This window comes from Phaethon aethereus (assembly GCF_964289735.1).
Source record: "Phaethon aethereus genome assembly, chromosome: 2".
Lineage (NCBI taxonomy): Eukaryota > Metazoa > Chordata > Aves > Phaethontiformes > Phaethontidae > Phaethon > Phaethon aethereus.
In genome coordinates, this window is record NC_138582.1 from 47,637,111 (window position 1) to 47,651,001 (window position 13,891).

The following is a 13,891-nucleotide window of genomic DNA, read 5'->3' on the forward strand; positions in this document are numbered from 1 at the left end:
CCCAATAACTCCTCAATATGTATTTACAGCCCCACGCAGTGTCTCTGGCAGAAACATCGTGGGAAGGCAGGCAGTGGTGCTATCCTCAGGTCTCTCCGAAGAATGAATTCCACCTGGGGTACAGTTGCCTCCCTCACCAGGAGGGCATGACATTTAGGGCATGACATTTATAGCTCTCAGCAGACTCTGGGCTAACACATTCACAAGAGCCCAGCTCTGCAGTTGCTGGGGGGAGACGGGGCAGGCATTTCTGCTGCACTGAGAAAGAATAGCTTGTTTTATTTTGATGTGCAAGTATCATCATTACTATGGGAGAAATGAAGGGGGAAAGCCAGTCTCTCAACCCTCTGCGTTGCACACAGTAAGTCAATCATCCCCATCAATTCCATGCATCAAGTTCACCAGTACTTCAAACTGAATTCTGCAACGGTTTCCCAGGCCTGCACAGAGCTCTGCCTATGGCAAAGTATCAAAAGTATTACTCTAAGGAGATCTTTGTTTTGGAAACTTGCTTCTCAGCTACAGTTTGCTTCCTCTTTAACAATTTTAAAGCCAAGGAGTTTTCTTCAGTAGTTGCTCTTGGTTTTAGTCTCTACTGCTTACTCAGCCAGGGAAGAGAACAGCTTCAGATTTAGGTCACCCATGTAAAAACATGTTTGGTGATCTCATCTTGATCCCCAGTGGGTAACCATCCAGATCACAAAGAGCAAGAGAAAAATCTGCCCCCACTAAGCAAGTCTAGAATATTTCTGGGGGTTTGTTTGGATTTTTTAAATAAAATTGGAATATCTGGGTGTTTGCTACAGGCCAGCACTGAGGTGCAATTCTCAGCCCACGCAAGTCCCAGCCAACATTGCTTGGTCACAGTCCTTGCTTTTGTAAGAACTGACCCTGACCTTTTCTCTTCAAAGGGTCAGAATCGTTCATACGTATTACAAAACATAAAAACATTTTGTCCTTGTACAGAAACACTCAACACTACAGTTTCCAAGTGTGGGCAGGTACTGAGTAACTTTTACATTTGTTCCAACTTTACAGTGTTTCATCCATGTTTATTTCATGAAAAGAAACGGTACAGTAACACATATAAAATGGTAACAGTATTAAAAAAATTATGAGCTGCTGCTGCCCTCACGCAAGCTTAGCAGATAGTTTGCTTCTTTCCCTTTCTTAGTTTGTTGTCCCCTTTTTTTTAACAGAGTAACAACATTTTTGAACCAAAAAAAGAAAAATAATTGAGAACCAATAATAATGCCCAAGGCAACTCTCAAGAAAAACATCATGGCAATTATTCTTGCATCTTCCACAATCCACCTTTTTTGAAACATGCCAGGCAAGCTACATTTCCTCCACTTTAACATTGTTGATGTATAAGGTGGAAAAACAACATTGTTTTTCTGCCTGTGGCCATGTCACCTCCACGTAAGGATTGTATTGGAACTCACAGGGTAAGAGGCTGAGCAGCACCGTTCTCCTTTAAGGAGTTCACAGCACTTCTCACACAGAATCACAGAATCATTAAGGTTGGAAAAGACCTTTAAGATCATCAAGTCCAACCATCAACCCAACACCACCGTGCCCCCTAAACCATGTCTTGAAGTGCCATGTCTACAATTTTTTTGAATAATTCCAGTGATGGTGACTCCACCACCTTCCTGTGGTTAAATGTTCCAATGTTTAACCACGCCCTCAGTAAAGAAATTTTTCCCAATATCAAGTCTAAACCTCCCCTGGAGCAACTTGAGGCCATTTCCTCTCGTTCTATCGATAGTTATTTGGGAGTTCTCATCTTGGTCTTAACAGTTACATGCTGCAAGAGCTGTAATTTTATGAGTGAGATGGAAAACCTGAATCCTAACTGCTTATGAATGCACTAATTCCATGACACATCACATTTTTGGAGGCTTCTCTCAGAGCATGGCTCCAGAGCATTCCCTTCCTGGTGTTGGTGAGAACAACAGAACAGCAAAGTCACCCATAGTCCCTGCTGGGGACAAGACACACAGAACTCATCACGCAAGTACTCAGGCTACTGGGTACCACTGGGGCAAGAATGGGTGTCATCAGAGCACCCTGGAATGCAGTCCTCACTCCCAGACAACCTCTCTGTATGGATTTCACTGGAGTGAGCAACCAACGAGCCAAAAAAGCCATGTGCTGCTTCTTCGTCAACCATTTAAAACATTATCTTGGTTTTACTCAAAACAGTCTAACAGCAGCTCATTTATGCTGGAAGTGACAGGGAAACAAACTTTTTCTTTCATCCCTTTTAAGGCTCTCACAGAATGTATCATGAAAGAGCTCTGGGGATTAAGCAAACCACAAGCCTACCAGAATTGTCAGGTAGCATCAGCTTTTCCCTAAAGGCATGTCTCTTTGGGAGGTGCTAATGATCAGCCTTCCATCCCCCCTTTTTGCTTGCCTCCGACACCACTTTGCTCTGCATTACAAAGCGTATTTGCATAAACTCAGCATACTCCTCAGCAGCCTGGGGTGCTCACTGCAAGGTGATTTGGTGAATTAATAAGCAAATGATGAGTCTATAAACTGAATTTAAAAGGAACTTTGACTGTATCAGTACTTAGTGCGCTTTCTAGTTTTATTGCCTTGGACAGCTGAGAACTAAAAGCACACTAGTTTATGGTACATAGTATCTTCAGATTGGTGCACACTACAGAATATCACTCAGAAACTTAGGTTTTAGTGCCTGAGCACATTTCTCACTAATAATGTTTGTGATAGAATCACCATGAGGGAACAAGGATACATATCATATACAAGTATATGATACTGCACTTATTGATGTCATTACGCCTGCAGGCCACTGCGACCCAAACGGTTTCCACAGTACAAGTCTCATTCCAAGCAGATATTTCTCTTCCTAAAAGGTTCATACAAACTCTTTCATTTGTCAATGAAGCAAGTTCACAATTTTTATTAAATATTCACTCCCTTCCCATCATCGTGCTCCAAAAGGACAGCTGACCACACTGCTATGAGGTAAGTGCATGTGATCCAGCTGCCAGCAGTTCATCCTTGAAAGTTTGTTATAAAGCAGACAAGAAGACAAGTCCTAACCAAATTTCCAGTGATGATGCACGGATAACATTTTTCCCTACCCAGATCAACAGAAGAAAATACTTTTATCCTTGTTTGCTCACAGATAGCTCCCAACTGCCACGCAGTTAAGGCATTAAACCAGAAGTGGATAAAAAAAAATTCTCTACAAGAAAAGATCTAAGAATATTACGGGGATTCAGGACAAAAGACACCATGCAAATTACAAAAGATGATGACATTACAATACAAAACTGGCCACGTGTTTGTATTACAGTTATTGGAAGCATAATTCACAGAGCTTTGCCGTGTGAACTCCTGTGCAGTAGGAGTTGCATACGCATCTTCTCCTTTCCTCTAAGAAACTCAAGGTGGAAATTAAGTCACTGCCTCTCCCACTCATGACCCACGATTCAAAGGACAGTCTTAAGATACTTTCCTGAAAGGATGAATTTACTCTTGCAGTTGTATAAAATACAGTACTATAAATACTTCATTTATCAGGAGATTTTATATGCCTTTTGAGAGTTCCCCGTATGGCAAGGATTCCTTTAGTCTAATAATTGTTTACCCTAGCATGTTACTTCCAGTGACTTTGTTGCTTATCTTGTCTGTGATATGATTTATGTTAAATCATTTCCTGTAAAAGCATACACTAATAAAATGAAAAAATTGTGAAGAGAGAGCGGGCCAGCTTTGAATTGGCATGGGACATTTCATGAGTAACCAGATTCAAATCCTTTTAAATTACCATTTCACTGAACCTTTAAGGCTATGAAGGGCAATTTTCCATCTTTTTATACAGTTCTCTTAAGATTGTTTCATTGGTGCTGTTTCAATAAATCCCCGATGCAATAGATAACCTTGCACTAGAAAGGACCTAGGTCCTTTCTTTAAAGGACACCTGCTGTTCTTGCTAAAAAAAGGAACATATTTCATATCCAACCCAAATAATCTTCACAAACAGATGCCTAAAGAAAAAAGATCTGATAAATGGCCAGAAATACGCCATGACATCAATTTGATAGCATTTCTACTTTTTAATAGTTCCCTGGAACACCTCCGCGTGGTCTGGCTTGGGCCTGCAAACCGCTGGGAATCCCCCATGGCTTGTACTTGCAAGAAGCCAAGCCAAGGAGGCAATATTTTCCTTCACGTGAAGGACTCTGACACCAGGCTCCATGACATCCCTGGCAGAGAACAATTCCAGGTTCAACCTGAAAGACACAAAGCAGATAGCCAAAGGATTATTTAGTAAACAGGAAATGAGGCGTACTGTACTAACAAAAGTTAGCGTTTGACGAGTTTATAATGTGTTAGTAAATTAGTTCAAGATGGAAATCAATCTGCTTCATTTGCAAATGTAAAAAAAAATGTAATTACCCAATAAAACTGCTTATCAAGCATTGCCTTTCTTTGTGTGAGAGACATGATAAATTCAACCATATGCACGATATGGTCATCCTAGACAGGATATCATAAGACTCATTTATCAATTTGCATGACTTTTCATGTTTAAGAAAGATTTTTTTAATCTGAGCTGAAATCCTCTGGAATCCTGACTGATATCAAATAGTTTAAAGTTAAGCACTTTGGAGAAATTCGGGCTTATGCTTATCATTGCAATAGGGTTTTTTTGCAGCAGTAGCAGCTAGAAAGATAGCTCTTTCAAAGATAGTTTAGAAGTCATATGCTCGTTTTCCACTATTTTCTAACACTTTTTAGGTTCTCGGCAAAGTTTCAAGAAATACGAACATACAAAATTGAAAAATGTGTGTACCCACTATTTCTGACAGTGGGGTGAAATGAAAAATAAAGGTACTTTCTGCAAAATTCGAGAGTTATTTCTATGGAATTACAGTAGGCCAAATTCTGCCAACTCAAAAGTCAATGAACTGCTCTAGTTTTAAGCTTGTTTTATATTTTCTATTTTCAAAAAAGAAATACATTAATTATTCTGACTATCATCTGGACACACCATAAGCCAGAATCTCCTGTTCAGACACAGGCTGACACAAACCACAGACAGAGACAACTGGAGCATAAATTTGCCCACATCCTGTTTTACCAATGTACCTTTCATCCCTGTGGTAAAAGCAACTCTTTCCATATGCTGTTAATTATTGTCCTCCCTCCTGAGAGACATGAGGTTTTTTTTTTTTCAAGCCAGTTACTCTGATGGTTTGTGATGTGACCATCTGCCTATGAGTAACTGAAGTAAGATGACAACGCAGTGCATACACGGCACCTACACAGCTGTGAAACAAGTTTCTTCTTCTTCTAAACTGGAATGGATTTAAATTAATCCTGAAAAAAGAATAGCCTTATATGCATCAAATCACGTCATACCCATCCCCAGTTATACGAAACAGACTGCAGGCAATGAAAATTTGGAACACCATCTTATTACAGATCCACATTTCAAGGGACCGGAACACCAATTTATGGAAAAATAAACCTCTCTGAACCGCATTTTGCTTCTGAGTTAAAATGAGCAGTAGTTTACCTTGCAAATCAAAAAGACTGGGTGCAGACTTTAGTATCAACTAGTGAAAACAAAACCTAAAAATCCCAAAGAGATTAATTTCTTCATTCTTAATCCCACTAACTGCTACCAGTTGATGCAGTAGAAGTGATGGAACTCAGTGGGAACCACAGATGCCGCACAGGATGAGCTGCTCTCAGAACTGTGCAGTTGTGGCTCTTTGTTGGGTAAAACACGCTACCAGAGGAATTTTATTTTTCATAAATTATCAGATTCCTGTTCATCCTCTGCCTCTTCTCCATCTCCATAAACCAGATAAAAATCTGCATTTGCCTGCCTTAAGCTTTGTCTAGAAATACTCTACACTGTATTACTGTTAAAAGTACTGTACCTAGCACAGTGGACACAATGGGAAAACATGATTAATGATAACAGCTACTTCCTGAATTATATGAAATATGTGCAAACCCTGAACAATTTTAAATAAAAGCAATGTGAATACTGTTACATTCCAGTAGTTTCTAAGGTGTATTTCTAGCAGTACATAGGTTTTCCATCTTCACAACTTTACAGTTTTGCTCAGTTGCACAGAATGCAAATGTTCCAAATTCTTGCAGAAGTCCATGAAACATCCTTATGTTTTGTCAAATCAGTCATCTGTATAAAAGTGAGGGACAGCTTGTTATACAGTCTGTGATCTTGGCTTTGTCTGGGATTATAAAGTGTCTGTATTGTCTACAGTAACTATAGACCCTGCATTACCATCAGTCAGCTTTTTCAGGTGTAAGAACACACTAAGGTCTGGCACTAATTCACTGTTCTTTGTCAGTGACATTTCTTTCAATTAGTTTTCTGTTTGTTGCTGTAAAGAATAACTTTGCTTTGGGGGTGGAGGAGAAAAGCAGGCAAAGAATTGTTTTATGAAAGACTGTTACAAGGCCAATGCATCTTTAAATAATTAGCTAAAGAAAGCCTTTACCAATATATTGCTTCTCAGAAAAACACCAAGCCAAACTGGAGTTGTATCTATAGGATCATAAGAATCAAAAATCATTCAAGTCAGAAGGGACCTCAGCAGTTCTGTAATCCGGCCTCCTGCTGAAGGTAGACTCAGCCACAAGCTCAAACCATGTGCTTGGCCTTTCTCCAGTCAGGTCTTAAAAACCTCCAAGGATGGAGGCTGTTCAACCACCCTGGGCAGCCTGTGCCACTACCCCACTGTCCTCATGGTGAAAAGGGTATTTCCTCATATCCAGTATGAACATCTCTTGTTTCAATTTGTGCCTGTTGTTTCTTGTCCTTCCACCATGCACCATTGAAAAACATGGCTACATCTTCTCAATGATCTCAAATAGTTATGGGGGCAGGGTTAGGTGCCTCCAAAGCCTCCTCATCTCCAGGCTGATCAAGCCCCAGTCCTGCAGCCTCACAGTGCAAGTGGTCCAGCGCTGACCATAACAGTTTGCCAATATCTGCAATTCTGTTAAAAGTGCACTTTGTTGTCTCCTCTATTTCGTTTATGGAAAATGTTAAACAGGCCAGGTCCAGGGATAGACCCTGCACTGCTCCTCTTTTTAGTCCTCCAGACAGTGTATGATCCATTAACCACCACACTCTAAGGCCAATCACCCAACCAGTTATTTTACCATCCAGTTGTTCAGCCTCTGAACTGTAACATCTTGGATACAAGAACATAATGCAAGACAGCGTCAAAAGCCTTGCTAAGGTCAAGGTAAATGACATCCACTGCCCTCCCCTCCTCCACAAACCCACTTATTTCTGCATAGAAGGCAATCAGATCAGTCAGGCATCATTTACCTTCGGTCAATTCATGCTGACTGCTCCTGACAACCACCTTCTCCTTCATGTGCCCAGAAATCTGTTCCAAGAGAGTCCTTCATGATTTTCCCACAGACTGAAGTGAGGCTTGACTGACCCATAGTTTTCTAGGCTGAACTTTTGGTCTTTTTTGAACACAGGCACAATACTTGCCATTCTGCCATCATTGGGCATCTCCCCCAATCTCCACAACTTTTCAAACATGAAAGACAGCAGCCTTGCAAAGACATCAGCCAGCGCTCTCAGCACCCTTAGATGCAGGCCTATTTGGTCTCATAGACTTCTATGGCTCAAGTCTGCATAAGTAATCCCTCACTCAGTCCTTAGCTACTGCTGGTAGTTCTTGAATCCTTACACTGAATTCAGAGACCTGGAAGTCCTTGTTGGTAGGCAGTGAAGCAAACAAGGCATTGAGTCTTACCGATGGCTGCTGTCACTACAGGTGTGTCCTGCTCCATTTGCTTCCAAAGCACTAAACCTATTCTACAGCTGCAGACCTGAAAGTGGAGAAGGAACCATTTTCTTACTGCCAGGATTCACAGGTCTCCAGCCTTCCCCATCATGGCAGTCCTCATTTGCCACCCACAACGAAGCATGGTCTCTTGGGCCCCTCCTTCTGTGTAGCTGGGGGTTCAGGCTCTTGATAAACGGGTGCTTAACACATCTTTACCAGGATCAGCCAAGATCCAAAGATGGCAAAGGAAACTCACAGAAGAGCCAGAAGGAGAGTACAAGCAGTAAACAGGAGCCTAAAAACCATCCCAGGCATCTACATGCACGCTAGCCCACCAACAGTCATGCCAGCTGCTCAGGCTGTGCTCACAGCCCTCCAGGTAGTACTGCTGTCCGTGGGCCAGTTAGGCAGCAAACGTACACCATGCCCAAGCATCACTCCCTGTGGGCAGGGTCCCCACCATTGGTGAGTCCCTTCTCCTGCACAACTACAAGCCTGCCCAAATGCTTCCCAAGGATGCTTTGGTTAGCTGATGAGTGCCATGGCTGTGGCATGCTTGTGTTTATGCAACAAAGCCCCTGGTTTCACAATGCAATTTCAAGCAAGGACATTTCATTTACCATTTTGAAAACGTCTTTTTATATGGAATATTGAGAGGTACTTCCATTTGGATTTTATCAAGTAGATCTTTCTTAGATGATTAGGTTTACCTCAAGGAGAGACACAGAGCTGTAGCCACGCTACTAAAATAGATCTAGTGTAAATTTTTCTTTTATAGGACATGTGACAACATTTTCTTCCAAAATGTAATTCACTGTAGTAGCATAACACGTTACAGTATAAGGCTATTTCACCGAAGTTATGATACCCAAGTTTCAGGTTCATTTCAAGAGCACATCCATGAGACTGGATATAACATGGAATGAAGACAATCTGCCTTATGACCTAAATAAGACAGTCATTTGGTAAGAAGCCAATATCCCTGAATGGTAAACTGTCTTGAAATGATTCATGGAAATGTAGTTCAGGCCCTGTTGCTATTAAATCCAGTGGAAGTTTTCCCACTGAAATAAATTGTTAAGGATCTAACCATAACAGATCTAATCACAACATGGAGGTTTCCTTACACAACACACAGCACAAGAGAACTTTTCTTCAAATGGGCTTTACTCTATATTTTATGCAAGTTTCAAATTATTAAAAGGACTTAAAGGGCAGTGGGAGAGAAGCATAATCCTAACTCAAACACCCTCCAAGGAGCAAGGCACATGAGAACACAAGCAGTGCTGCTCACTTGGATTTACTCAGAGACTTTTTTGGGGGCTTTTTTAGCTGTCGCTCCTGTCCCCCTCTTCCTGCACCAAGAATGTTTATCCATTGACTCGCCACAGGCCATCCTGCTCAAGACAGCTCTAGGCTTTATTTGGGCTTCTTGTAAACCATTGTTTTATTGCACTGACTGGCCACCACATCTTATGTAAATAGTTCTCAGGAGGTTGTTTTGGGGTTTGCTTAATGCTTATGGTGATTTTTAGTCTGAGCATAGTCAGGATTCTGAACAAGTGAGAGGGCGAGCCGGTTAGCTTAAGGGAACTTTATCAGGTTGGAGGTCATTAAAATTACTTACCTGTGTTATAAACATCTCTAAGTATTAGAGCTGTTCAGTTCTAGTATCTAATATTTATGCATTTTCTGAGATGGGGGCATTCTTTTTAAAAAAAAAATACACTTCATTTGGCCAGAAAAACTGAACAGATTTATTTAATAATTTTCATTCTAGTACAGAACCAGTCACACTGTCATGAAGCCCTGTAGCTGCTACTACATTATTAATACAGTTTATTTATATTAGCTTGCTTTCACTCTATCTTTAGTGTCTTTTTTTTCCACTTTTCTTTAAAGAAACCCTATTGTGAATAAATTCACAACATTGCAGGAAACTGCTTACATTTAAATCCAATTTTTTTTTTTTCTTAAAAAGTTATTAAAAAAAGGTTTCTACATACTTGTCACAGGCCCACCAATTTTCTTTTCAACAAGACGTTTGGTAAAAGCCAACTATGGAAAAGCTTATCCAAAAGTTACATGCCAATATTGATCTCACTATATAATAGAATAGTATATGTGTACTACAGAAATTTTAATCATGTGCAGATGACTGAATTCAGTAGTTTTGCAAATGAATTCTGTAGAAAAAAAATGGTTCTTTAAGTATGCTCACAGAATACCACTGAGATCAATAAATGGAAACAAAAAGCTCTATAAAACCTCCTCACACTGGAAAAGGACACCACTTAAATTAAATTAATTTTAAAATTTATTCGCTCCACTCAGTGCTAACCCCTGAAATAAAGACATTTAAACTGATTTAAAGTTAAATTAGACCAATAAAATCACTGTGTGCATTGATGTAAGTGCATGCACGCTAGTGATGTGCTTTCATTTAATTAGATCTATTTATAATCATTTTGCAGTGGAACTTTGCACGGCAGACAAGGCCTATGACTCTTTGCTGTCTCTATTTTAGTCGAACACTAAACTGAGTGAGAAATTCTTCTAGTTAAATCAGGAGCCAAAAGTTTGGCAGAGTTCAGTCTCCGTTCAGTATATCTACAAATATTTATATTGCCTGCAAGACGACAAGCTTCCCAGCATCTCATGGTCCTGGCTCCCTCACTATCCCTAAATGAGGGGACAGTTCGCTATTCAGTCTAAAGACCTTTTGATAGTACAGCACTTACTGTAAAATGTGTTGTTTGGCTTAGCTGAATGTCTCTGTCACTTATTTCCCAGAGAGGATTTGAAAGTTATATATGTTTAGCAACTACTGTACGCAAAAGACAAATGCATTTCCACACGGTCTCATAATCTGCTGGGAAACTGTCTCTCTCTAATGCTTGAAAAATTGCAGAACAAAAAAGAAACAAAGGAAACAGATAAGAAAGCCTTTGTGTTTTGGAAAAGAGATGGATTTGGGGCAGGGGGGGTAACATGCTGAATGTTTGGGGGTTTTCTGCCAAGGTCTTGCTTCTCTGTTCCTTTATGCCTTATGAAGTTTTTCCCACCAGCATTATCAGTATGAAACACTACCAAGTTAGAAAAAATAGCAGCTCCTACCCACTTTCCATAGATGTAGCTGTTTATACAAGGGCATTTAGCTTTAAAAAAAATTAATTAGGTTGTGCATGAGACCTTAGGATAAACAGGTAAAGGATCATGTGAGTGGATCCACACACTGGAATTACTCAAACAGCAGATTAAAAACTACAACCTCAGTGTACCACATGCAGAACCATAGGTAAAAACATAAAGGTCGTAGTTCTCAACTTAATTTTCACCGTGCAAGTCCAAAAACAAACTTACAAATTGTAACTAGCAGCCTACTTCAGCCATCTCAGTATTAAGGGGAGTACAGGCGTCTTAATATTCAGAGCTATTGACAGTGCCTGCTCACTACTTCCACCCAAACCTGAAGGCATCTAAACTCACTTGGTGGTTCTATTCAGAACTGTGCATTTCCCCACGTGATTTGTCGTATGTATGGAAAAGTCTCAGTCCAAACAAGCAGCTGTCTGGCATGCACCTGCTCTCAGCCTTTACACATATATCAACCGCACTTGCAAGTCCAACACAGGGCACTGCACCATGGCCATTGAAGAGTGGCGTCCAACAGACATGTCCTGTAGAAGACTATATTTGGTGGAAATGTGGGAGATCCGAAATGGATTCTCAGCTCAGCCATGGGGAATCTGAACCCTCGCCTGGGATCTCCAAGACATTGGGGAGCAGCAGCACCCAGGCTCTCAGGGGGGGTGGGAGCAAACACTCGCCTGCCAACGTTGCTCAGCTGAATGGTCAGGAAAGGAGGATCCCCACAACGCCTAGCCAGCTCGAGAGAGAACACATATGAATGTACACAAAGAGAAAGATCCAAAGGCGGATTAGCTATCTTGATGTCTAATGGGTTAACCCTGGTAGACATACTAATTATTGCTGTATTCATAGTGGGAATGATTCAGCTATCCTTGTATTTTCCAAATTATTATCTGAGCCTGTAGGAATCTTTTCCAAAAAAAGTGTTAAGCTTGTGTTAAATCCATCTGCCCTTGGCATTATAACCAACCAGAGGCAAAGAAAGTCATTTCTCAAAATGACACCAATACAAGCGATTTAAATTCAAAGAAATGTTTCAAACAAACTTCCATACGAATAAAGTGAGAGAAGCAAGTAAATTGAGCACTAAAATAAATACCTTGTGATCTTGCTTATAACCAAACAAACAGGGAAATGCATGTTCTCTGGGTAGATTTCCAAAGGAAATTCGCAGAATACTAAGCTGGGTCTCGCAGTTCGAATGCAATGACATGATGAGTTTCTTGCAAATATGTGCCAAAAAACCTAATCCAAACTGGAAAGAAGAGAGGAAAGCTCCTATGAGACAGTTTTTATAAAAGCTTCATTCAGGGCCTCCACCCTCATGTACTGTACCAGCCACCTTAGCTTTTCCACCCTGCCTGGTCCAAGAAAGCACCAACTAGTGTATTAGAAATGCTGTCTTTAAAATGTTTGGGAATGACGGTGACAGCAATATATGTTTTAATAATCAGACACAGATTATTAGACGACCTTTTAGTCAAAATGAGGTACAGAGATTTGGGTCTAACAGATTACAAAATGAGTAAACTAAAATAATATGGATGGGGAAAAATATGAAAATATTTCAAATTGCTCATTCCCTCTGAGATTTAGGCACATTCTACTGGAAAAGTGTAGTCACATTATTAAAACATAACATTGGGTATCTGGAGATACAGCTTATACCCTGTTCCCAGTCTAGTAAACAGAAGTTTTTGACACTTATAACCAGGATTTCAAGCAAAGGCACTTCTCACAGCTCTACAATCAGCTTCCTTGGGAAAGGTATTTAATCCCTCAAACTTCAGCATTCCCCTTTCCAAAACAAAGACAGACCATTTCTTACACCACAAGCACACTGGGAACCATAATTAATTTTTCATAAAAATACTGTAAGCTACAACTTCCTACATACATTTATAATTTTTTTTAAATGTTTCTTTAACTAATTCCCCTGCTCTCTTAAGTACCATTCACGTGCAGGACACATTTTTTCCTAGGATATGACTTTATGGCAAGGACCCACCACTACCAGTGGGGAATATGCGTGTACTTAACATCCCAGTTAAAAATAAGATCATGAATGCTGGCATTAGTTATCTGCTCTTCCAGAAAATGAGTGGTGAACTCTCTGCACCTGACAGTGTGTATAATGAAACATGGTCAATATAGGCACCCAAAATTCTGGGAACAGATTTTGTGTGTCTGACTTGCTTTCTCTCTCTCCTTGCTTACCCTCAACACCAGGACTCAGCTTCCTCAGGCTTTTTCCATCTTCTGTCACTTTCTTCTCCCACTCACCTCCTGTCACAACTCCACGTATTGAATGGCAGCAGCTAATAAAACTATACTCATGTCTTTATGGCTTTTCATAAAACTACTCCATACTGTACCTTTTTTTTGCCTTACTTCTGCTGTGGCTCTGTGTACACTCAGTGTACTGAAGAACAAGCCTCCCTTGTGATTGTGTGAAATAGCCTTTAACAGCTTCGCAAAACTGATATTACTTCTATAAAGGGTATTTCATTTCTCAAACATGCTGAAATTCATTAAAGTATTTTGTGCCATCTGTTTCCTCTTTGTAAATAAATAACTCTTTCCATCATGGCAACCGCTATGACAAGCTACTAATATTTATGAGGGTGTAGCAACACTCACAGAAACAGAAAAAGTGACATATATGCGAACAGCAAAAAGAATCCCTTTCAGCTTAAGGTGAACTTGGAAGCGGTCCCCAGCAACAGAATGAAGATGATATCCTCACGTGTAACTCAGCAACACTGAGGTGTAACTCTTACATAAATAGATGTCTGTATTCCCATATCCAGCAAAGACCCCCCGGGGGATTTCAGTCCACTTCGAGTCAGACCCACCATTTCTTGAATGACTTCAAATGGCTGTTCAGTGACATCTTCATGAGA

The 13,891-nt window shown here is 40.4% G+C and overlaps 1 pseudogene across 1 annotated transcript in view; it reads right to left on the reverse strand.

The window, feature by feature from the left end:
* LOC309402564 (chloride channel protein C-like) overlaps positions 1–13,891 on the reverse strand; it is a 93,055-nt pseudogene that overhangs the window by 24,293 nt on the left and 54,871 nt on the right. Inside the window, exon 14 of the transcript in view lies at positions 4,095–4,274. The product of the transcript in view is annotated as a chloride channel protein C-like (transcript). The remainder of the gene's footprint in view (positions 1–4,094; positions 4,275–13,891) is intronic.